At 38.0% G+C, this 23974-nt stretch overlaps 1 protein-coding gene across 8 annotated transcripts in view; it reads left to right on the top strand.

Annotated features, from left to right (window-relative positions):
* The first annotated feature begins 361 nt into the window (after positions 1 to 361).
* rbfox3a (RNA binding fox-1 homolog 3a) overlaps positions 362 to 23974 on the top strand; it is a 320348-nt gene continuing 296735 nt past the window's right edge. For 4 of the 8 annotated variants that reach the window (XM_058406811.1, XM_058406818.1, XM_058406814.1 and 1 more), the window contains exon 1: positions 362 to 849. The gene's annotated coding sequence lies outside the window, so the exon portion shown is untranslated. Of the gene's footprint in view, positions 850 to 8102; positions 8288 to 23974 lie in introns of those variants that run through there. The other 4 variants (XM_058406807.1, XM_058406810.1, XM_058406813.1 and 1 more) reach the window with 3 other exon arrangements.

Genomic DNA, 23974 nt, shown 5'->3' with positions numbered 1-23974 from the left:
TGTGGCTCATGTGAAAGGAGAGCAACGGTATGTTTATGGTGAGTAAGATTCTCAGAGAGAGGGAGATATAGAAAAGGAGGAGGTGTACGATGCCTTTTGCTTCTGCTGTTCAGTATCTGTCAGCCTGCGTTAGCGGCCAGAACAAGAGAAGAGCTCGCGTGAAACTGTCAGCGCATCCTTTCCTCCTCCGCTCTCTCTCTCTCTCTCTCTCTCTCTCTCTCTCTCTCTCTCTCTCTCTCTCTCTCTCTCTCTCTCTCTCTCTTCCTCCTCCTCCTCCTTCCCCCGCTTTTTTTTCTGTCCCTCCTCCCCTCTCTCTCTCCCGTGCATTCCCTCTCTGATGTTTCTCACAGTGTAAGGCACAGCCAGTGAGTGAATGCCTAGGCACTACCCCCCACCCCTCCTTGTGAGTGTGTATGTGTGTATGTATGTGTGCGTGTGTGTGTATACACACACACACTGCAGGCGCGTGTAGCTGACCACACTGTGCTCACAGCTATGTGTGAAGACACGCACAGCACGCCAAAGAATCAGCAACACTGATTCTAATGCTCGCTTTCTTCCAGGACCGATCGCATTGCAGACCCATCCCACTCTCTCTCTCTCTCTCTTTCTCTCTCCCTCTCTCTCTCTCTATCTATCTTACACTCTGTTTCCCCGTGTCTCTCTCTTCCTTGTACTTGTACAAGCGTGTAGAGCTGGAAAGGAGGAAAAACCCCCTCGTTCTTTTTCTCTCACTCTCTCGCTCTCACTCTCTCTTTCTCTCTATCTTTGTGTCCTGCGGTGGGATAAGCTGTGAGAGGATGAGCCCCTGATCCAGCGCTGGACCCGAGTGACCTGACAGCTCAAACTGTGAGTATACAAGTCTCTCTGTCGCCTCCTACACACACACACACACACACACACACACACACACACACACACACACAAACCTGCTTTCATACACCAACACGCAGCAACTCATAGTTGCAGGAGAATGGCAATCTAAAAGAAGGGCTGAATGGCAACGTATTATTCTATTGTTTTATGAATATTTGTTGTTTTGTTTTCTTGCTGTGTTCTTGCTCTGGGGAAAAATACTTATTTGTGATCATTATAAAAGAAGAGTGTAAAATCAGTGATGTCTCACTCTCTATCTCAGCAGCATGCCAACAGGGTGGTATTTACATTTGGGCGAAACAAATATCCGCTGGCAAGTTGATTTGATTTCTAGAATTTTGTTAAAAATGCACTGGTTTTACGTTGCAGCCACCCGCTAAGAACCTGCCTATGGAGATTCACTGTCATATTTTCTCTTATGTGATATTCAAAAGTACACCACGCTCTCTTCCCTTACTTGAAACGGCGCATTTATCTGTCATGCTGTCAGCACTGTGCCCGTGCTTTCCACATGTACATTATAGAGAGCGTGGTGAGAGGTAGGAAATGTCTGAAATAGAACTGAATATCATTACAATTTCGAGGTTTATTAAACATGCTTTACAGTTGGGTTAAACAGTGTTGAATGAATGCGCTGATGCACTTTTAGTGGGCTATTTAAGAAGCGCTGTATCTTGAAATATTCTTGCTTTGTTTTCTAAAAGATTGCCATATCGTATTATATTTTTCTTTTCACTTCGTTTTAGGATTTCTTTATGGTGGAAAAGTTTGACACCATGGCCATGTGTAGATTGCTATATATATTCACATGTAGAACATAAACATCATGAGTATTGAGTGCTGGTCTGTCAGGATAAAAGAAGGACGATTCCGCGAGACAGACAGAAACAGAGACTTACTTCTAGTTTACTTGTGTCTGTTTGCTCAAGCAGTGAAGCATGTCTGACAACTAAAACAGCAACACTCTGCTGTCTACAGTGTATCAAAAGTCAGCCAGCAACCAGATGTTTTAACAAATAATTCTGTAAACACAAATGAGAACAAAAATTTGCTGTATAATTTCTAGGTACCTGTTTACTGGGTTAGTTCTCTCTAGTCAAAGGCCTGCATGCTTGTGCCAGTGGGACGTGAATGATTTGGCTAAAAAGGTAGCATGTACATGCTGGTTAGCTTAAAATTTTTTGTAGACAGATTAAACATATAATATTTTTTTGTAGACTCTGTCTATAAGGGATGTATTGTAATGTCACCTTTGTCAGAAAATCTGTATTTGTATAGTATTAGCAGTGTAATTAGATGCAAGCTTAATTAATGTAAATAAATAAAAACACCCAGAGATAAGCCATGAATAACATGACCAGTAACAATGTAAACGTGAATGTACTATGAACAAGCCACTATATATGTTGCAAAAGCGTCATGCTGTGGCGAAGTGAGCCATTTCGCTCCACTGCCTCAGTTTGTGTTCTGTGCATCAAGATGCTATTAGAGTCTTCTGACTGGTGATGATACCATTTCTCAATATGATGTCAATATCCTGCTGTGACACACATGGCAAATAAAAGGCAGCACAAAAATGATTGAGGTATATGGTCAGAGAATATTATTCCGTACAATGCCACCACAGAGAATAAATGGTTTAAAAATCCATTTGAAGAGAATGAATCCTAAGAATTTAGTAATAAAAAAAAGTGTAATTTCTGTTAGAGAACCTAATGGATAATACTTACATGTACAAGATACACAAGACACAAGCTAATTTTTAAAAAAATAAAAAATATTTATATATATACATATATATGTATATATATATATATATATATATATATATATATATATATATATATATATATATATATATATATATATGTGTGTGTGTGTGTGTGTGTGTGTGTGAGAGAGAGAGAAAGAGATTTGTTGAAATAGCTAATGAAATGATTATTTATTTAGAATATATTAAATGGTTAACAGCTTTTTGGTGCAATACAGATTTATAGAAAATAGTTTTATACATTTATAGAGACTGCATTACATGTTTATAGAGAATGTATTACACAGTTGTATAGAATGTATAACGTACTTATAGAGAATGCCTTAACTGTTTATAGAAGAGAATGCTTTACACACTTATAGTGGATAATTTATTACACTTTAGAGAAACTTTAGACATTTTCAGAGAATATACTCTTTAGATTCTTATAAAATAGCTGATTTCTAAAATTGCGATTTGAAATAATATGCAGTTAATCATATTGCAGTAAACTTTAGTATTTTAATAGACTGATTTAAGCTGCTACTTATCATTTATGGCTATAAACACATTTTGAAGTTAGTAATATGCCGTTTTTAATAGGTGGCTCTTTTATACTTGGGATCGAGCTATATATATTTGTGGATGTTTCTGTAAAATTCAGTTTCTTACTTGCCAAGTTGTATTCTGCAGCTCTCAGAGACTGAAATAAGAAATGTTTTTGAGAGCGAGCGAAGTAGCTGTAGTGTAGTGTCAGAAATAATGTCACAATGTCATTAAGTCATCATTTAGTAATGATGATACCAGACGAGACCTTTTCATTGTGCTGCATAAAAGATAAGAACTTGTACGTTGTTTAAAGTGGAAAGCCGAACGAATGAAAGCTCAGTATCTCAGCCATGATTCTGTCAAAACAATTGCCTTGATTACTAAAGGTGCTGGTAGTAAAGATAATGTTTTACATTAGATTTTATATACTTTTTGTACAGTAGACTTATTAGCTCAGGAATAAAGGGAAAAACTTGCACCTCACCTTGGACCCCTGTTGTCACTGAACCCACAAGAGTGACGGATGTGAGTCTAAAGGATCTACTTGATTATGTTCAATGGAGAGCTTTCCTCTCACACCTTATTTATTGCTTGCTCTCATTCGACTGGAGCACAGAGTAATAAATCTGTCACACTCGGATCTACTACACCCCACAACACACACACACACACACACACACACACAAATATACCTCTTCCCATTCTTCAAAACTGTTTTGATAAGGCAAAGGGAGGATAAACATGAACCGAAAAATCTTTTACAGCTGATTAGTAAGACATGTTTTGTATCACCGACAACAAAAAAAGCATGAAAATTATATTTCCAGTTGGAAGGTTGTTATATATTTTTACTCACTGTTTCTAACTGGTAGAGCAATTTCAGCACTTTACATGCAGACTAGATCTTTATCTTTGTATTTATATTCAGTTCACATGGAATATTGTCTACTCCTCTATTGAATCGCTGTAATTATGATTACTCATTACTCTGCAGGTGCATTCAGGTGCCATGAGATGCGCAGTACTGTGGCACTCGCATGTGCTGTGTCGTGACAGCGAGCTAAATATAATGTGGGCCTATGTAAATAGTGCCGAATGTGTCAGTGCCTCGAGACTGAAGTCTTGAATACTGTCTATTGGATCCTTTGATGACTTCCTGTCTTTCCCCTGGTGCAGTACCTAAGTAAGGCCCATGGTTTATGTCTTTGAAGTGACGATTGTTCTGTGGGCTCAGGAACAGTGAGTCATCCACATGTCATGAATTGCCATGCTGCTGTGTGTATTTTTGCGGAGTGGAGCAGCACTACGACCAGACTCTTAATCACTCACAGCTACAGAACGCCATAACTACAGCGACACTCACAATAGACACACTTATGTTTCAGAAATATGATTTTAAACAAATTAGAAAATACAGGTGCATTTGTAAGTATTTGCCTGCTATATAACTATCAAGCGCCTTATGTGAAATTGTGTCAGCACCAAATGTGCTTTTTTTTTCCTTACTTTTTTGTTTTTTGGACATCCTACATTTATTTAAACTTTTTTTTTCTCAGAACAACAGTTGTTCATTCACTTATTCATCATCAGTAACTAGTTAGGGCTGTGCGAAATCCAAGGAAAACTGTGTGCATGGCAGAAAAGGATTGGATGGCAGTCTATTACAGCACCATGAACACACACATTCCAAGCCAGGGGCAATTTTGAATAGTGAATCCACCTACCAGCATTTTTGGGAGGGTGTAGGAAAATGGAAGACACCCACGCAGACACAGTGGGAACATGCAAAACTCCACACATACAGTAACCTGAGCTGAGGATCAAATTGGAGATCCGAAATGTGTAAGGCAGCGACATTACCCACTGCACCACCTTGTCACCAAAAGCAACAGTAGTGTTGTCAGGAAAACTGATTCTTGTAAGTGTTTTCTTTTTATTTTTCCTTTAAAAAAATCACAATAAAGCCACATGTGCACTAATAAAGCTGTAAGTGCTCTAGGCATTTACATCTCTCCTGCAAAGCAGAGTTAAGCATGTGTGAATGCCAAGCCTGGAGCAGTTCAATCTGAGCCTCCCAGCGACAGCTTTGATAGTCCAACACAGCAAAGTTTTTGGTCCCAGACGAGTTGAAATGAAAAAAAAAAAAATCATTGTTGCTCTCCACTGAAACAGCTTCTCTCAATTATAGCATATTTCATGTGTCAGGAGTTCAAGAGGTCAAACATTTGATGTGCTATAAGCCAAAAACATTTTACGCATATGTGTTGGGTCAGCGTGTACTGTTTGAACATGCTGACAATTTTCCAAATACAAGCTTTAAGGTGGAGCAGGGAAGAAAGATGAGAGACTGGTCCCTATGTAGCACACTGACAAAAGGCAGCTTAGCCAACAATTTCCTCTCTTCTTCTTGCAGAGACTGAAATAAAAAGCGCACTGACTGGGGGAAAGGCTGGCTTTATCCTCAGTCTGTTTGATGTTGGATTTTGTGTGTGTATGTGTGTGTCCATCCATGTGTGTATGTGTTCGGGGTACCACCAGTCCTGGGAGAGCACTGACTATCAGTGTGTGTCAGCGGGGGGTGCAGTGTGACTCTAGCCCCTTGAGGGTCTCTCTTGTGTTGCCTCAATCCACCAAAACGAGTGGAAAAGCTGGTTAACACCGCAACCGCTTCTGAGGCACAGACCCTAGCCCTTAACGATATATCACTCTTTCTCTCTCTTTCTCTCTCTCTCCCTCACTGTCGCATTCTCTCTCTCTGCTGGGTCTGGTGGTGGTGATTAGAGCGCGGTGCAAGCCTCTGTAATAAGGACGGGGGCTATGGCTTTCGCGCCAGGCTGATCTGTTGTGCGGCCATGGTGGGTATTTCAGAGGGCTGCTGTGGGAAGATAGGGAGATTGAATAAAAAAAAAAGTCTAGCGGGAGGAGAGGAGAAAATGGGTGAACTTGTATTAACTGGTGAACGAGCCGCTATGTTCAACAGGGATTGAGAATCTTCTCTCCATATACTCACACAAGCAGCTCTTCCCACAAATTCACATCGTAATGTTTTTTCTCTTGCTAATAATAGCAACAACTAGATGCAAGCATAATTTTATGTTGTAACCATAGTTACTGATTACACACAAACTTCTTTATATATATATATCTATGTGTATATATATATATATATATATATATATATATATATATATATATATATATATATATATATATATATATATATATATATATTAGAAAACTTCTTAGACACCCAGTCTTGACCTGATGTTGGGAAGGGAAAGGGTGATTCTTTTTTTTTTTAACTATAATTTGTAAAACTATAAAAGTACGCAACACATTCTCTGCTCCATTCATTCAAAAATCCAACCCATATACATGCAAATATTCTCCCACAAGAAAACATTAGAAACAAACCATTTGTTTATACATGAGAGAAAGAGTGTATGCAAGAAAGCATGTATTGACATCAATTCAATAAAGACAAATGCTGACTAAACACACCAGAGCCTCAGGGATGTGCTGTTCTGTGCATGCACTTAAATACTCTGAATGCTGAACTATCACTGATAGCAGGGAACATATCACAGTACAAACACACACACACACACACACACACACATATATATATATATATATATATATATATATATATATATATATATATATATATATATATTGCATTTCTGTCTTTTCCCTTTCTCAGCTTTTTAATATATACACCTCAATTTTTAACCTAACAAAAAATCATCAAGACTAGAGTATTGGGATTTAAATCACACATATACAGGTACCTTCTGTACCCTGTGGAGTATATTTAAACCTACAGCAACTGAAATCTGCAGAGAAACCTGTCGGTGGTGATGATACTCATTACACCAATAGGAAACATAATAAATATGCTGTTTATTTACTGTGGTCACTATTCAAGTGTATTGGACTGGAAATACTGCCATCACACCCCATGACCTGCTAACATTGTAGATATGCATGTAGGGACATAAATACTCCCACGTCACACCAGCCTACTGCATTTACATGTCAGTAGAAATTTGGGTTCTTTAAAAATATTGTTTAAAACCAGAATATGATTCCACTATTTGATTTTGCAACCGCAGCAAAACTACTGTGATAAAATGTTGCACTATGATATCTTTAGATATGATATGTAGCTCACCCCTACATCTAAGGTGCATATATACCTCTTTGTATTTTAAACCTAAATTCGAGCGGGCACATGTAGCACATGTTACTAGCTACAGTAGTGGTGATGCCCAACAGCTCCAGGGATCTGGAACTTTTTCAGGAACTCTGAGTCTATGAGTCTGTGTCTTTAGCATGTTCTCACTTAGTCCATGTGGATTTATTCTGGGTTGTTTTGTTTTCCTCTCCTGCCAAAAACATGCTGGTCTGTAAAACATGCTGATCATGCGTCCTAAGTCTCAGGGAGCTGTAGTCTATCCCAAGGGAATCTGGGCACAAAGTGGGGACACCCTGGACCGGGTGCCAGTCAATTCTAGGGCATGATTACCTGGAGGAAACTCTCAAAACATGGGGAGAACATACAAACTCCATACACAAGGCAGAAGCAGGAATCTAATTATATTATATTATATTATATTATATTATATTATATTATATTATATTATATTATATTATATTATATTATATTATATTATATTATATTATATTATATTCTGTTACAAAGGTACCCTGTGTCATTTCTCTGTCCTCCTACAGCTGATTAGTCATAGTTATGATAGTTCTGCTCGGATTGTTTCTGTCTGCAAGTCGAAAAGAGCAGGAACCTCGTGTCCTCTACTCTGTCCATTGTCTGTGTGCATGTGTGCTTTTATTTAGCAGAAGCTGTCATCTCCCATAAACCCTCAGCGCGCTTCCATCCATCCTCTCTGCCAAGTTCTCAGTGATGGGCGCACTTGTTACAGGAGAGAGAACTGACAGCTCCAGTGGAAACTGGCTGCTCTGTCTTTTCCCCAAGCGAGACAGTGAGTGAATGAGTGAGTAAGGATTGTAGCTGGTCAACATTAACTCTTCCCCAGATGGCCTTGGACACTACCTTTTTTCTGTCTCGATCCTGGCTTGAGTTATGTGTGTGTAAGTAAATCCTTAATCCATAATACTGCTGTTTTAAGTCTTCAGGCACATTTCACACCTTTTGGAGCCAGAGTAGAGCAAGCCTCATTTATTCAGCAGTTAAGCTAATTCAAGAGTTAACATAATTAGGAAGCGCTCCCAATGTTATTATTATTTTGAATTCCGTAGTTGAGTGCAATTTGACATTTATACACACACTTTAAAAATGTATTGTAATTTTTTGCCAGTTGCCAGTAAAGTACTGTAAAGCTTACAATAAAACTGGTGTAAAATATTTACATTAAAATACTGTACTATCTTACAGGACACAACAGAGCTGAAGGTTATTGGTCTTGCTCAAGGACAGGATTTGAATACATGACCTTCTGATGTTTAACGCAAAGCCTTAACCATTGGGCCACTAAGCTTGTCTTGTGCTGATTCAACCACTTCTGCCACTGAATTAACTCATGCCACATGATTTCAGTGGATGACAGGTGAATGAGTTATGAAGGCTCTGTGTTTAAGGTGTTGAGTTACGTATCAGAAGGTGTGTGTTTAAATCAGCCTTTGTCCTTGAGCAAGAGACCTATATGTTTTTGTATTGTGCATTTTTACAGTTGTAGATTTTTAAATTAGACCAAACCCTATCAGAGACAGGTTTCAGGGATCAGGTACATCACTGATAAAATTAGGTAATCGGTGTCCATGTGTGCCCACTTTAGGTAAGGCTGGACTGGCCATTAGGATGTTCTGGAATTTTCTACTTATGCTAGCTCTTAGAGACACATGTAGAAAAGACAATGCTGCAGGAAAAGTGAAAAGATGGTTCAGATAAAGAGGGAGAAACGGAAAACTTTGATGGCACATGTACAGTATATTAGCTGCTGGTAATTAATTAACATAAATTGGTACAGTTGTGTTATACAATATTATAGAGATTAAATTATTTATAAAGAGCTTTGTTGCTTATGGCCATATGGTTCTAATTTATGTGATATTCTCTGTTGCACTTAATGAAGCCCTATGCCATAATACTAACACATTACATTTAATTCGTGAACAGATGTAGTATGACACTTTAAAGGCAAGGCTGATTTTTAATTTCAGGCCATCCCAGAGGTTCAGATTCAAGACACTGATTGGGAACAGCGTAGGAGACATATATTAAACTGAACTTAAGAACATCAGGCCATAATTCAACCCCAATCCAACACACTGGGAGAAGCAAAAAGATGCTGGTAGACACCACTACTGAAAGACTAAATGTGTGTGTCTGTTCATGAGTGTTGAATTCATGCAATGAATCTTGTATGCTTAGAGATCCATATCAGTTTGTTATAGGCCTGTCTAGTTTAGAAAAAAAATGTCATGAAATATTTTGATTCAATGAAGAAAATACAGTTGGAGAAACCACTTGTGTGTGTGAAACCATAGCAGCATTTTTTTTAGCAGCACTAGTTTTAGAGCTTCATCCCAGTGAGATATAAACAGAAAACATGTAGGAGTGCAGCTCTGAGGTTGGCTTGCTTGGAAAGCTCTGCTTTAGAGTGTCTCCCACTAGAGGCCAGCCACCTCCACTGTGTCAGCTAGCATGCTGGTTAATCATCAAATACACCCTACACAGACAGAAGGAGAGAAACAGAGGCTCCTCTGCCTCTTTGTCATGTTTCAGTCATCTCCAGCCTTTAGATGATCCATATAAATATGAATGTTTATTAAGCAGTTTAGTTTCATGAATACATCAAGCTGTTCTTTACATTAACTTCAGTGTTTCTGGTGCATAAAGCTGGTGCATACGGCCTTGTGGTCTGCATGCAAATTGGCTCACCGTCTCAACTGAGTCTCTCACTGCAGGGAATCATCTTTTAACATCCCCTTCTTTTTATGAAAACCAGCAGAACTTTGCTGCAGATAACTTGCCCTTATTCGAGTTTCCTTAAATTTTCACTCCTTACAAAGGACATACATATTTAAGTCAGAATATGATGTAGTTTTAGCTCCTGCCACACTCTGATAGCATTAATGATAAATTATATATAATGCCTGTGATATATGAGTCAAAGATTCACATATATTATTGCAGAGTGCAAACTCTGAAAATAGTGTATTTTTTTGAGTAATAGCTTTACAGCTGAGAAAAAGACAGGCTTGATGTTAAGACTATTTATAGCCATTATAATAACTGAGAATAGGGAGGAACTTGTTTTGTGACATGCTACAACATTAAACTTTAATACAAGCAAATAAAATATCTTGTGATGTGCTGTTTGTCAACTTTTGGCAAGTAATGGATTCCCAAGGATCTAGAATTTGTTGCAGCACCTTACAACAAAATGCTTTCCAATCAGAAATGGTTGCAATCTAAAACCATTTTAGAGAGCATAACTATACAAAAAAGCCTATAGATGATACCATGACAAATATAGGTCCTTTGCATTACAAACTGTCAGTGTGAATCTGACCTGTGAACCATATTTTTGTTTGTGTGTGATCAGTGTCAGGGCCTGTATAGTGAAGAACACCATGTTTCTGAGTGCTCAGCTACACAGGCTGTCATCAGCATGTCACAGAAAAACAGGCTAATCTATCAGAGAACCCCACTCTTGCTGTTCAGGCTCATAGAGCAGATGGAGTTCCAAAATAAAAACATTCCAGCCAGCTTTCCATGTGAATGCTCATACACACGCTCACTTCAGAATGTGGACAAAATGTCAATATTTTAGTCTTTCCAGGGTTTCAGGACTACTACATTTTGGCATTCCATCTCTGTCTTTGTCTTCTGGGCTTGTGAGCTCTGGCGGGGGAACAGGAAACACCCCATCGTCCTGGCCTGTAGCTGGTTGTGTGGGGAACAGGAAGCACCCTATCGTTCTTGCTCTATAATCCCAGCAGGGCAAGAGGAGAGCCTGCACCTGCTACAGCTCTCAGTGCCGCCAAGTCCTCCTTTTGTCCTTGGCCAGCCGTGGCTGCGTGCCTCACTTCAGGTCAGGACAACCAAGTGCAGTCGGGCTCACCACTGTTCTACATCATTGATGTCAGTCATTGACAGCCTCTCCACCCCAGCTTCAATCTTCCCCTAGGGCATCGATTAGAAAAAAAGTCAACCTAGATCCAAAGATGAGATCAATGGGAGCCAGCACTCATGGAATTCTGCTGCAAGGGGCAGATTCAAAGTAACATGGCACCAAATGTCTTTCGCAATTTATATTAATGTTATCTGTCAACTGTTTAATGAATAATATACAAGTCCATAGTCCCCTTTAAAATCAAGGATCTAGGCAAAGTACTAAAAAAAGCATTTTCAAAAACAATCTTTTATTTTTAAGATTCCTTTTCAAGTTTAAGCTTACATATTTTTTAATGATTACTTTTTCAATAACTAGTCATCAGGTATGGTGTTTCAGGGCTTAGGATTAAGATTAAATATCGCTTTATTCCCTGCTTCTGTAATGATCATGTTCGGCAGGTTGTTTAATTGCCTTAAAGTTGTTTTGCATTTAGATTCAAAGTTCTCCTGGGTTGGGATGGAAGTGAGTATGGCATATTTTGGAAAGCTGAGTGAATTGGTCTCGAGCTGAGATCAAGGGCCAGAGTCACAGACCTGATCAATTCTCTGAGCTGCTTAGACAGCAACTCACTTTCCTCCCTCCATTCCTCTTTTTCTCTCCATTCTCCCTCTCACCTCTTTCAATCTGTCTGTCTCTCCCTCTCTCCTCTTTCGTCATTTTTTTCTCCATCCCCTAATCAATAGCTGATGTTATCACGCCCCATCAGCTGTGAATGAGTGTTCTAATGGAGGTCAGGTCATCAAGGACTACATCTATTCTCCCAACCACACCAGTGACTGAGGCCTGATTACTGAAGCTGGTGCATATGTGTTATAATGATACCGGGCCATACGCTCATTTTCTGTACGGAGTGTACATACACATACACGCGGTTTGGTTTACAATCAGTGCAGTGCACTCAGCCTGTATGGCATGATTATACTGAAAAATGTGCTTCGATATATCATACTGAACAGCACATTCAGCATATCAGTAAGAAAGTTATAAAGGCCAACCTGGGCCAGCTGGTGCTGGTGATGAAGGTTAGCTGCAGTACCATTTTTAACAGTGTAGGAGCTCAATATACTGTCGAAAGAGAGAAGCCATAAAATCAGTGAAGTGCAGAGCAAATGTGGCCTAGGAAACATTATTGAAATAGAGTACAAAGCAAACTAATAAAATTCAATCTCCCAGCAGATGCCCTCCAGTTTAGTTTTTCCACTGACAAGCTATCAGTGTTATAAAACCACTCCCAAGTTTAACTCATAGATTATGAAAAAGTATGCTTGTTTGCTGAAGTTGAATCATACATAATACCCAAATATAATATAAAATATATAATTTGATAACGATACAAAATAAACTAAAAAGAACATACAGTAAAAATATTTCTTTTCTTTTCTTTTTTTTTTTTTTAGCCCAAAATGTACATCCTGTTCTCTCTTTTTCTCACTAGTTAAATATGTCTAGCCCTCTCTACAGAAGACAGAGGACTATACGCTTTCAGCCTCAGAGATTATTTAAAGCGATTCATCATAATTCAGTTTTTAATTGTGCATGAGACTTTCTAGGGTAATAATTTAATTGAATTTTCTCAAGAATATCTCAGGGTATATACTGAGCCTTGGACTGTGCTGCACATTACACACATACAGTAAGTGTATCCTATATTGTCTATTCTTTATTATGGTACATTTGAACAATTATTTATTTATCTTTAGATGTAATTCTTTTTCTCTTACTTTGACAGACCATATACAATCAAGTAATATATAGTTATTTATATAGAGATTGAACATAGCTTCTAAATGTTTGCTAATACTTATATTATGATTACTGAATGCATTCATTAAGCAGTTTCAAAACAAATAATTAAAAGGGCAGTGGGGATTCTCAACTGCGATCCTAGGAACCCACTGTACTGCAAAGATTTATTTTGTTTATTGGTTTTATTATCATTAATAAAATCATAGACTGCGTATCAATTAACCATTAAGTTTAATATAGTAAAATATAATTTACTTGAGTAGAATTTGTACATCATTGATTCTTAAAGTATAATTTATATCTAAAGACTGGTAGAGAAGGTGGCATTTTATATGAGTAAAACACAATCATTTCATCATTTGGATATAACCTTGCAGAAATACATTCAGAAACACAGCCTGGGTCACCACAGTTTCTGTTAATGGATTTCTGAATGCTTCTTGAAGCTCCCTGACCAAGGTCGCTCTACTGGAATAAAAACCTGTCATGACATATCTCATTGTGTGGATTTAAGACTAAAATACATGTTTTTACTCATCCACAACACTAATGCAGTATCTGTTAACACTGTTCCAAGTGAGAGCTTAACTTTTTGACTTTATTTGACTTTATTGGCCACAATAGTCTTTCACTTTGATAAATAACTTATGCTGTGCACTGCTGCTCATTCATTCACCTTTAATAACTCCTTTATGTTAGTCCCAGTCTCTGTGAATCCAGTCTTAGGAACACTTGACATACAGCCTGAGAATACAGCCTGGATGGGATGCCAGTTCAGCACATTTCACAATGCAACACACACTCACACATTCTTGAACATTTAATGGCATGGTTTTGGGAGAGGAGAGAACCTGGAGGTAAACCATTTGGACACAGGAAGAACATTTAGTTTAACATTATTGCTCATTTTGACTTAATTGTTATGTCCCCACTACAAATTAAACTGTATGCATTAGACTTTTCTTCTTTTCTTTACTCTATACCTGCAAGTTGTTGTTTTTTTTGTTTGTTTGCACTAAATAACTGTTTTCATGGAGCAGGTTACAGTTTTTATTGTATACTGCTTGTTTTGTACTGTATACATTGATATTATATTTTTGTTTTGACACAGCAGTGTAGAAGATATAAAAATAAGCAGCTAAATAGAAATCTCTCTCTCTCTTTCTCACTCTCTCTCTCTCTCTCTCTCTCTCTCTAATAAATGATCAGAACTGAAGAATGTTTTTTACTCTCTTGGCTTTTGTGAGCGGCTCAGAACTTAGTTACTGCTTTATTTTGCAATAGTGCAATAGTTTGCAATCATGTAGGTTGTTTCCAGTAGTCATCAGGGATGATGATTATGAAAGATGAGGAAGCACATCGAGTATTATCTGTGTCAGAAATGGGCTGAAGACTCACCTTCATTCTTGTCTTACTGGTTCTGGCAGTTACACTGATCAAGATTGACGTCCCGACCTTTGGTGTAAAGGCTCCACAAACGGGCTGAAATGTTCAGATTTACTTTAATTGAGATGCTGCTGCAGCTGTAGTTTACTCCATGAATTGTCTCTCTCCTGTGTTTAATCCTTGGCAATTTGGAAAATGCTATAAATAGTACATCAAAGGATCCTACAGCGGCATAGGGCAGGCTATAGTGCACATGTTTAGATATCCAATTATCACTGCACTGTTTTTTTCCTTAGTATAATTGTATACTGTATACTGATTTACTCATTTTGATAAAAAATGTCCTCTAGAGGGACACAACAATGCAACCGTCATTCACAAGATCCCAGAATTCTAACAGATTTACTCTTGTAAGGATAGCAGTTAGAGTACATGAATAAAGAATTGACAGGTAGAACTGAGTAAATATGTGGTAAAGGCACACATTATCAGGCCTCAAAGGGCCTTCTGTTCTTTCACTGAAGCCCATTCTCCTGGCAAGCTAATACAAATTGTAACTGGGTGCCATAAATCGCAAACAGCGACAGAGTAGGTCAAGGCACAGAGACAAGATTACTAAACCATTACGGTCAATCAAAAGAGTCCTTGAATTGGAGAATTTTAATTAATGTCGGGTTCTCTCTTTCACTCTCTCTATTTCTGTCTGTCTGTCTGTCTGTCTTTCTATCTCTCTGATTCGATTTTTAATTCCGCTATAACAGATATTTTGTTGATAGTCTGCTTCTAACAAAACACCCTGTAATGTATATTCATAATAATTAGTTTTGGAACGCTCCATGCTGGTGTTAGTGTAAATACAGTGACTCTCTGCTGAGCTGCACTACTGTTTCAAAGCTTCAAAATAGCATTATTTTTTCTTTATTTTTCAAGAGACAAATAGGCAATAGTATATTTAGTAACAAAGAGCAAAAGAGTATGCATGATTGTTAATATCAGATACTCCTGAAAGCCTGATCTTGTATATTAAATGACAAGCTTGTGAACAACTACAACTAGGCACTGTACAGTAAGGAGCTGAATATTTTGGTCCAAATTAGATGACAATAAACACATCTTGGCTGCTGACAAATTGGCAGTTCTATCACTCATACTTTTGGCTTGAGGAAGTGGATTTTTTCATGCTTTGCCTTACAAGCCTTTTCATGTGATAAAGGAACAAATCATCATAGTCATCTTGTATTCTTCCTCTGGCTAATGTCAGCATTAATTAGGTGAATTACTGTTGACCAGGTTTTCAGTTTAAGTCAGGAATGCAAACTCTTGGCTGAGCAAATGATCTTATTGAAGCCTCTCGACAGATAAAAAGATCTTCAATCAGATTTGTTTGCTGCACCTAATTTTATTACTTTTCTATTCATAATTCATTAAGCATCTGTTTATTAATGTTAAGAAGCCTGCGACTAAGGCCTGTTTATGACTGCTTTTGTGCACGCATCCTAGTCTGCCACTGAAGGCTGTAATAATTGGACATACTGTTTGGGGATATTGTGGCTTTCTGATTTATGTAGCAAAATAGCTGCCGCAATTAATCAGTATGCTGAAGTGGAATCCAGTAGGACATTCATTTGTGAAATGTAGGTATATTCATATATGGTATATGGTATCAGTGCTGGGCCTTTTCTGGTACTTTCCATTGTGCCTTCGCTAAGTTGAGAAAGTCATTAGACTGGTGTGTTATTCACACGTGGCTTAGCCGGGGTGGAGGAGAGGGGTGGACCCTACTTTGTCTTGTGCATGTCGTCTTGTCAGGCTGTGACTCACTCTTCGTCTCCCACCTGGCCTCACAAGATAGCGGGTGTAAAGAGAGGACTCTCAGGGGAAGGCTAGCCACACACTCTCACTCTTTGTCATTCCCTCTCTCTCTCTCTCTCTCTCTTAGACTTGTCCTGTAATTTCTCTTATCACAGGAGTGTGGTGGTAATATGAGGTCATCTGCACATACAGGGGCTACGTAGCAAAGCTCATTTCTGCCCACTGACTTTTTAGCATTGATAGTAGTGGGTCTGCTTTTCTTGATTCTGTATCTAGTAACATTGTGACACAACAGATTCTGACACTTTCAGCAATGCACTGAGGTTTTTTGGGTTTTTTTTTGACAAATTGGGAAATAGAACAATGTGCCCTGACTTGTTATTTATTAATTTGTTTTCCACATTCTCGTAGATTACACCATAATTAAGTCTTTACATGCACAAAGAGGCAGCCAGTGATTTCATGTCTACATATTAATTCATTTTCGAGATTATGATAATATTTATTATCCTTTTAGAGATTGCTTCAAATCTTACTTAAAATAGTATATTTTTGTATTATATAAAACATCACCTTAATACATCAATATCCATTTTTTCTAGTTCATCAGCATTTTTTTCATCACTTCTTTTCTACGCTGTTTTGGCTGACCAATATCTTTCATGTAATCCAATATCACCTAAAACCTTTACTTGCTATGTCCCAGGTTACATGTTCCCATTGTATCTGCTGATCCCGGTGTATAATGTTTCCTTATCTCAGGATCGACAAGGCAGAGGGGTAAAATAAAAAATAGAAAGAACAGAAAGCCGAGGAAATAAACAAAGAGAACAAAATGGGATGCAGTGGCCTCAGTGCAGCACCGATGACACCTCTCGGAAACATTTCATTCATCAGAGAGGAGGGGGCTTGAGCCTTTGGAAATTACTGCAGATAAAGGACACACCCTGATGAATTGAATTGTGCGGAGAATGGATTTGAATTCCCCACCTGGTGATCTGTGCTTCACGAAAGGCCTTCTTTCAGCCTCTGGCTACTGTTCTGCTTTTCAAACTGCTGTCACCAGCCTCCATGCCTGAGTGAACCTAGAGCTCAACCACTGCTAAGCCTTCTGGGTAATGAGTCAGCTACACAGACACCATTCACATCCATTCACATATCAGGGCCCCATTTAAGCAGCTTTGCTCAATCGAATAGGTTTGTTGATGCTTATAATAGTGTAGACCAAGTAAAACACATTTTATTATAAGTATAATATTACATACTGTAGTTCAGTCCTGAGCTCTGGTTACTGTTGGAGAGTTTTACATGTTCTTCCTATGTATACATTGGTTTCCTCTGGGTTGTCTGTTTTCTGCCCAGTGTCCAAAAGGATGCCAGTAGGTGGTTTGTCTACACTAATTTGCTTATAGTTGTGACTGGGTCACCAAGGTGTATTCATGCACTCAAAGTATTCATCTCAGGATATTCAGTTTGGGATTACATCAAGTGCCCTTGAAGTAAGTGCTGGATTCACTAAAACCCTGTTAAGGATGAAGTAGTTAATGAAGATGAATGAATGAATTAGTTTATTTGTTAACATTTTTGCAATTACTGTAAGCTATTCTTTCTTTAATTAGGGCTTATCTAGTCTAAGTCTTTTAAGTTCTACATTTTTTTTTTCATCTGGGATAAAACCTGAAGAATTTTTAACACTGTTCCTCCTTTAGACTACTTGGAGCCAGATACTGAGAAATTAAACTGCAGTGGAGGTCTGAGTTGTCCTCAGTTCTTTCAGTCTGTTAAATCCTCAGAGGGCACTTCTCATATGAGAAACGTCTTGAATAACGAAATTAGGAGGGGAGAAGTACAAAAATGTCCAGAGCATAAAGCATGTTTTTATTTGTGAATGTGAAAGGAATGCATGGTAACAGCTATAAGAAAAAAAAGACAACACAAATTGAGAAAGTAGGACTGACTTAATGAGCTGGGTGTCCAAGGAGGACAAACAAATAAATAATTCAAATGAAAGTCAAGCAGAAGCTGAGGTGGAAGTTTTTCTCATCTGTTTTTGCCTCTTGTGCTCAAAAACTGACCAGGGAACAATACTCTGGTGACTTTTAGCAGCACCTAATCAGGGCTTGATTAAACATCCTTTCAGAGAGGTAGGGATTAAGGAAGTCTCCTCTGAGTTGGCCTGCCCTGCCAGGAGAGAAGTTAGGCAGAGAACTTTTTAACATGCCAGTCAGACCATTGTTCTGTCATGTCCCCAGCTAAGCTAAAGTAGCAAACCACTCTCACTGCCAGATTGGAGAACTGCTATTCAAAGGCCTAAGAGGCCTTAGCCAGGGTTCTTCTTCCAAAATGGAGACCCAAATAAATGGAGGATGCCTTCTTTTTGAATGAATGAATAAAAAAATAAAAAAATAAATAAATAAATAAATCTGGTGCAAAACATGGGTGTGAAACATCTTCCTTGTGCTAATATGGTTGAGTTGGCCAGTCGTGACAGTTTCAGAGGACAAATTGCTGGTTCAAGGTAGTGTACAGTATGATGACACATTTAGATTGTGCTGTAGCTCTGGAGCAAATCATCAATTAAAGAAACTGAACATGTTGTCCAGATGCTATGTTTCATGGACTTCAATCTGCAGCAGCTGTTTTCAAAAAATAAATTTTGCAGAGGCAAAACGTGTTTCTTTCAAATGAGAAAGAAATGAGAAATGTATTTCTGTTAATTAATGATGACAGTATTTCATAAGATGCATTATGATTAGGCAGGGGTCACTTTTGGAATGATGTGACTACACTACACATTCCTGAACAATCCAAAAATAAGCCCCCAGTCCAGAAACATACATATTTAATATCTATATCTATATTCATACATACAAAGTTTTAGACACACACACGTGAATTTCTATCAGTATATATACTGTATATATTGGTTATCAAAGCTGTGTTGGTTGGTGTGTGTGCCATGCTTACATGTGGAAGAGATGGCACCAGGATGCACTATGGAACGAAGGCAAGCTGACAGAGGTAGTGTATTGCTCTGGGCAATGTTCTGCTGGGAAACCTTGTGTCCTGGCATTCATATGGATGTTACTTTGACTCATACCACCTACCTAAAAATTGTTGCAGACCAAGTACACCCATTTATGGCAACAGTATATCCTAATGGTAGTGGTCTCTTTTAGCAGGATAATGCTCCCTGCTACATTGCAAAAATGGCTCAGGAATGGATAGATGAACATGTCAAAGAGTTCAAGGTGTTGACTTGGCCTTCAAATTCCCCAGATCTCAATCCAATCGAGCATCTGTGAGAAGTGCTTGACAAACAAGTTCCATCCATGGAGGCACCGCCTCGCAACTTACTGCACTTAAAGAATCTGCCTCACCATATCTTGGTACCAGATACAACAACACAGCTTCAAAAGTCTTGTGGAGTCCAGATGAAGGGGAACATACACAACATTAGGCCACTGATTTTTCTGTTATAACTGATCTGTGTAGAAATCAAAATTTCTCCTTTTAAGCTTGAACTATTCATGTGTAGTAGTCTTTAGCTTTTTTTTTTACACTGTATAAATAAATTGGTATAAAGAGTAATGCGTAAAATCACACTTTTTAATTAAATTGCAATTACATACTGTAATAAGTAATGGAATTATTTGGTACTGAGTTCTGTGCAGAGTTTCATGTTTTTGCTGTGTTTGTGTCTTCTGGGCTCTTTGCTTTCCTCCCACCTTAGAAAAGCAATGCTGGTAGGTGTACTGCTGCCTCTAAATTGCCCCTAGGTGTGAATGTGTGTGTGCTTGGTGCCCTGCAATGGACTGGAATCTTATCCAGGGAGTAGACTGCCTCAGACCCACTTTTCCCAGGACTGTCTCCAGATCCACTACACCTGGAAAAGCATAAAGCAGTTACTGAAGATGAATGTCTGCCTTTTACGGATTTAACAAGATTCAACTATAGACACAGCATGAAGTAAAAACGTATAGCAGCAACATCTAAGGCAATTTCTTCACTAAATAAGGCTAATATTTTATGCCAGGCTAGATCAGACCTCCCTTGTTTAAGTGAATGCAAGGATTTATCTCTACCTAGTGTGAAAAATGATATTCAATTTCTTATGCCTTTTGAAAATGACAACATTGTATGGTGTAAATTTATGGTCACAATTTTATTAACTGGCCAAAGATGTGCTAGCTGAAAAGGTCTGGCATGCATAAGTGGTGTTCTTGTGCTACAGGAGAAAGTGCAGTCAGGGTATGACATTGCTCTGGGCCTTTTATTCTCCTTGTTATGGTGTTAAACTATTTCATTTATTCGGTGTGAATCTTGCTGAGAGTTCACTTTGAGCTCATTCTTTGTATCAGAGGGAGAGAGGAGTCCGCACAGGAGGGACATAATGAAATTGCTTAAATGTACTTGCACCCCAGAATCTAATTTATTTCTCTTGTTTATTATTGAAAGACGGTCATTATGAAATGTAGAGCTTTGGTACCTTCTGAATAGGAAGGGTTGTTTTGGGGTCTTTTAATTCAATGATTACCCCTTTATTCAATTTCAAGCTGGTTATAGGGGGAAAGAAACAGTAATGTAATTGACAGATTTTTACGGTTCCCAATACTTATATGTTGACAGCTGCTCACAGGTTGATGTGGCTGTGGTGACTTCATTTCCTCAGGTATAGAATGAGCAGGAGGGTGTCAGTGAACATTAGTAGATATTCAACTGCTTCTTCTTGGGTTGTGCATTTGCAATAACCAATGTTTTTTATGGCTAAAATATGTCAATAATCTTTTTTGTATATAGAGTTTTTGCTATAATTTGAAGACATTTGGGTTTGAGATCAGAAGATTACTATGAGAAGACAAACCAGAATTTCACTTTTCATCTCCCTATATTTACAACTAGATGTACCTCTACCGAAGTAATGGAAAGAAACAAAGTGTGGAGAAATAAAAGATCTGCTCATTCAAAACATACAATATCAACAGCTCATAGATCCAGCATGGTGGAGGTAGTATCATGGCTTGGGATTGCATGGCTGCTTCTGGAACAGACTGACTAATTTTCCTGATGATATAACTCATGATGAAGCAGAATGAATTCAGTAGTCTACAACATTCTGTCTGACAAATTACAGAGAAATGCATCCAGTCTAATTAGGAAGAACTTCATCATACAGCAAGACAATGACCCAAAACACACTACCAACTCAGCAAGGCACTTCACCCGAGGAACAACATGGAAGGTTTTAGATTGGCCAATCAATCACCAGAACTTAACCTAATTGAGCAGCATTTCACTTCCTCAAGAGGAGAGTGATTAGAAAAAAAAAAAAAACCCAAAACAAGCAACAACTGAATGAAGCTGGAAAAGCATTACTCCAGAACAATGCTACAGTTTGGGGATGTTTTCCTGGCTTGATGCAGTTGTTACAAGCAATAGATATGCATCCAAATATTAAGTCTTATTTACATCAATTTCCTTCAAATCTATCTGTTCCTAAAATGGGGTCATCTGCCACAAAAGGGGTCATGCTGTAAGTTGTTTATCACATCAGGAAATGAAAGTTGAAATTGTGATCTATCATCTCATATTCATCTGTTGACCTCAAACCCAAATGTCTTCAGCGTTTAATAAAAAGAAAAGAATTGGACTTGCCATTTGTGTATTTCAGAGGTGACGATATAGTGAAAGGAATCATGTAGGTGGAATAGGAAAGGTTCCTGAATTTTGATTTTGTTTGCAGTAGACAAGGTATTTTTAAGAAAATAACACACAGCAGTAAAGTAAATCCAAAATTTTAATAAAGCAAGGAAGCTGGAAAATAATGCATAAGCTGGTAAAGATGGTCTATCAATCAGTTTGACCAGCTTTACTAGTGTTATGGCAGCTGGTAGCAGGAAAGACTAAGCTTCTTCTTCTTCTTTTTTTTCTTTTTTTGCAGGACCAGGTGCCCTTAAAGATCAAGGGGTGTGTTTGTGTTCCTGTGTGTACTTGAGTTTGTCTAAACATACAATGCCTTTGTCAGAGCAAAGCAGTCGGTGTTTGTCTCCCGGTGATTGTCAGAAGCATTGATCAATGAGGATGTGAAGTGGCTTATCTCTGGAGTTGAGTGTCAATATCATCACCATCTCTGTAAGCCCTCTGATAAACAATGTTTCAGGAAACACGCAGATACTGATAATAAGTGGCATTTGGTGACATCTCACTTCTCCTTTCTAGGAAGTGTTTAACCTATAGAATTGTTTATCTGGGGGAGGCAGGTTCTCCGTAGCAATAGTTTGTAGCAAACTATCAAACTTCTTATGAGAAGATTGGTATATATTTATGATTGTGTAAATAAGTATAGATAAACCAGTAAATTGTGATGCTGATTTCAATTATTTTATTAGATTAAGGCGTTTTTCTTTTTCTTTTTTCCTGAGAGAAACACATTTGCATGTTTAGAAATCGACGGGAGTCAAGCATTTTTTTGTCAATTTTTCACTTTTCTATGCATAAACAAATTTATGATGGCAATTTGTATGATGGGTCTTATTTTGATAACCAACAGACCAACAGGGGTATTGCAAAAAATAAAAAATAAAAAAAATAAAAAATAACTATTTACACACGCCTGTGTTGTATAAGATTTAATGTAGTGTGAAATTAAAAACCTCACCAAAAACATTCCCAACATGTAAAAGCAGCGTGTTACCCATTCATGATATTTATGCTTGGCTACTAAAAGATGAGGCATATCCATCGCAAAAATGCATTACTGTCCAAATCAGTTATGAAACACGGGTTGTTAGATTGTTAGAAAAGGAAAAGTCTAGCAGTAAGATCATATGCAGTCGTTGCTGCTCTGGAATATACTTCGCACTCTCAAAACTGATCCTAGTCCTAGTATGTGGTACATTTGTGCCATTTTAAATAGATATTAACCTCTGTAGCCATATTACAACACTGTCGGCTTCTTATATAGAAATGAAACGATTGGACACATCGGCAGAATATAAATAGGAATGCCTGTTCTTTAGCTAGACAGCCCTTATACTGAATTACTTATATGTGTATGTATAAGGACCACTGTAGCACTGTAAAAGTTCAAGGGGCAAAAATTTCTGTCAGAACTCTGTTTAATATAATCTGATCCAAGATATTTTTAGATGACAAATGAAAGATGTATGAGAAAATCTTTGATCATTTTTAAATGAATAATGAAATCTCAGACCTGGGCATAAGTCTGGGTCTTCACATGGAATTTATATTAGGAAAATCTAAAAGAAAAATTCAGTTATTATGTGCACCTGAGGCTGAAAGTGGTGTATTCAAAATTAGCATTCCAGACACACTTTGCTTAAACAAATGAAAGTTAAACAAAAGTTTGTATTAACTACCAACTATTCTCTGTTAACTAGCACCGGATGTGGACGGTTGTTGTAATAAAAGGTCAGCGGACTTCACGAATGTAATATCCTGAGCGTCAACTTAACCTAGCACTCGGATTCCTTTTCATTCCTCATAAATCTCTTCTTCGCTAATACCAGTAAGTTTCATAATTGCGTATTTCCACTGTACGTGAATGATGTCATACAGTGGCCTGGCTATTTGGCGCTTAGCATTCTGGGCAGCCATTTGTCATTGTGAGTTATGCTGCTATAATTGCACTGTGCCTCTGGGCTAGACCTTGGGGAGCATGGCCTTGTCAAGG

Source organism: Hemibagrus wyckioides, linkage group LG13 (assembly GCF_019097595.1).
Source record: "Hemibagrus wyckioides isolate EC202008001 linkage group LG13, SWU_Hwy_1.0, whole genome shotgun sequence".
In the NCBI taxonomy this organism is placed as follows: domain Eukaryota; kingdom Metazoa; phylum Chordata; class Actinopteri; order Siluriformes; family Bagridae; genus Hemibagrus; species Hemibagrus wyckioides.
Note: the sequence above shows the minus strand (reverse complement) of the source record. Positions and strands in the feature narration are given on the sequence as shown.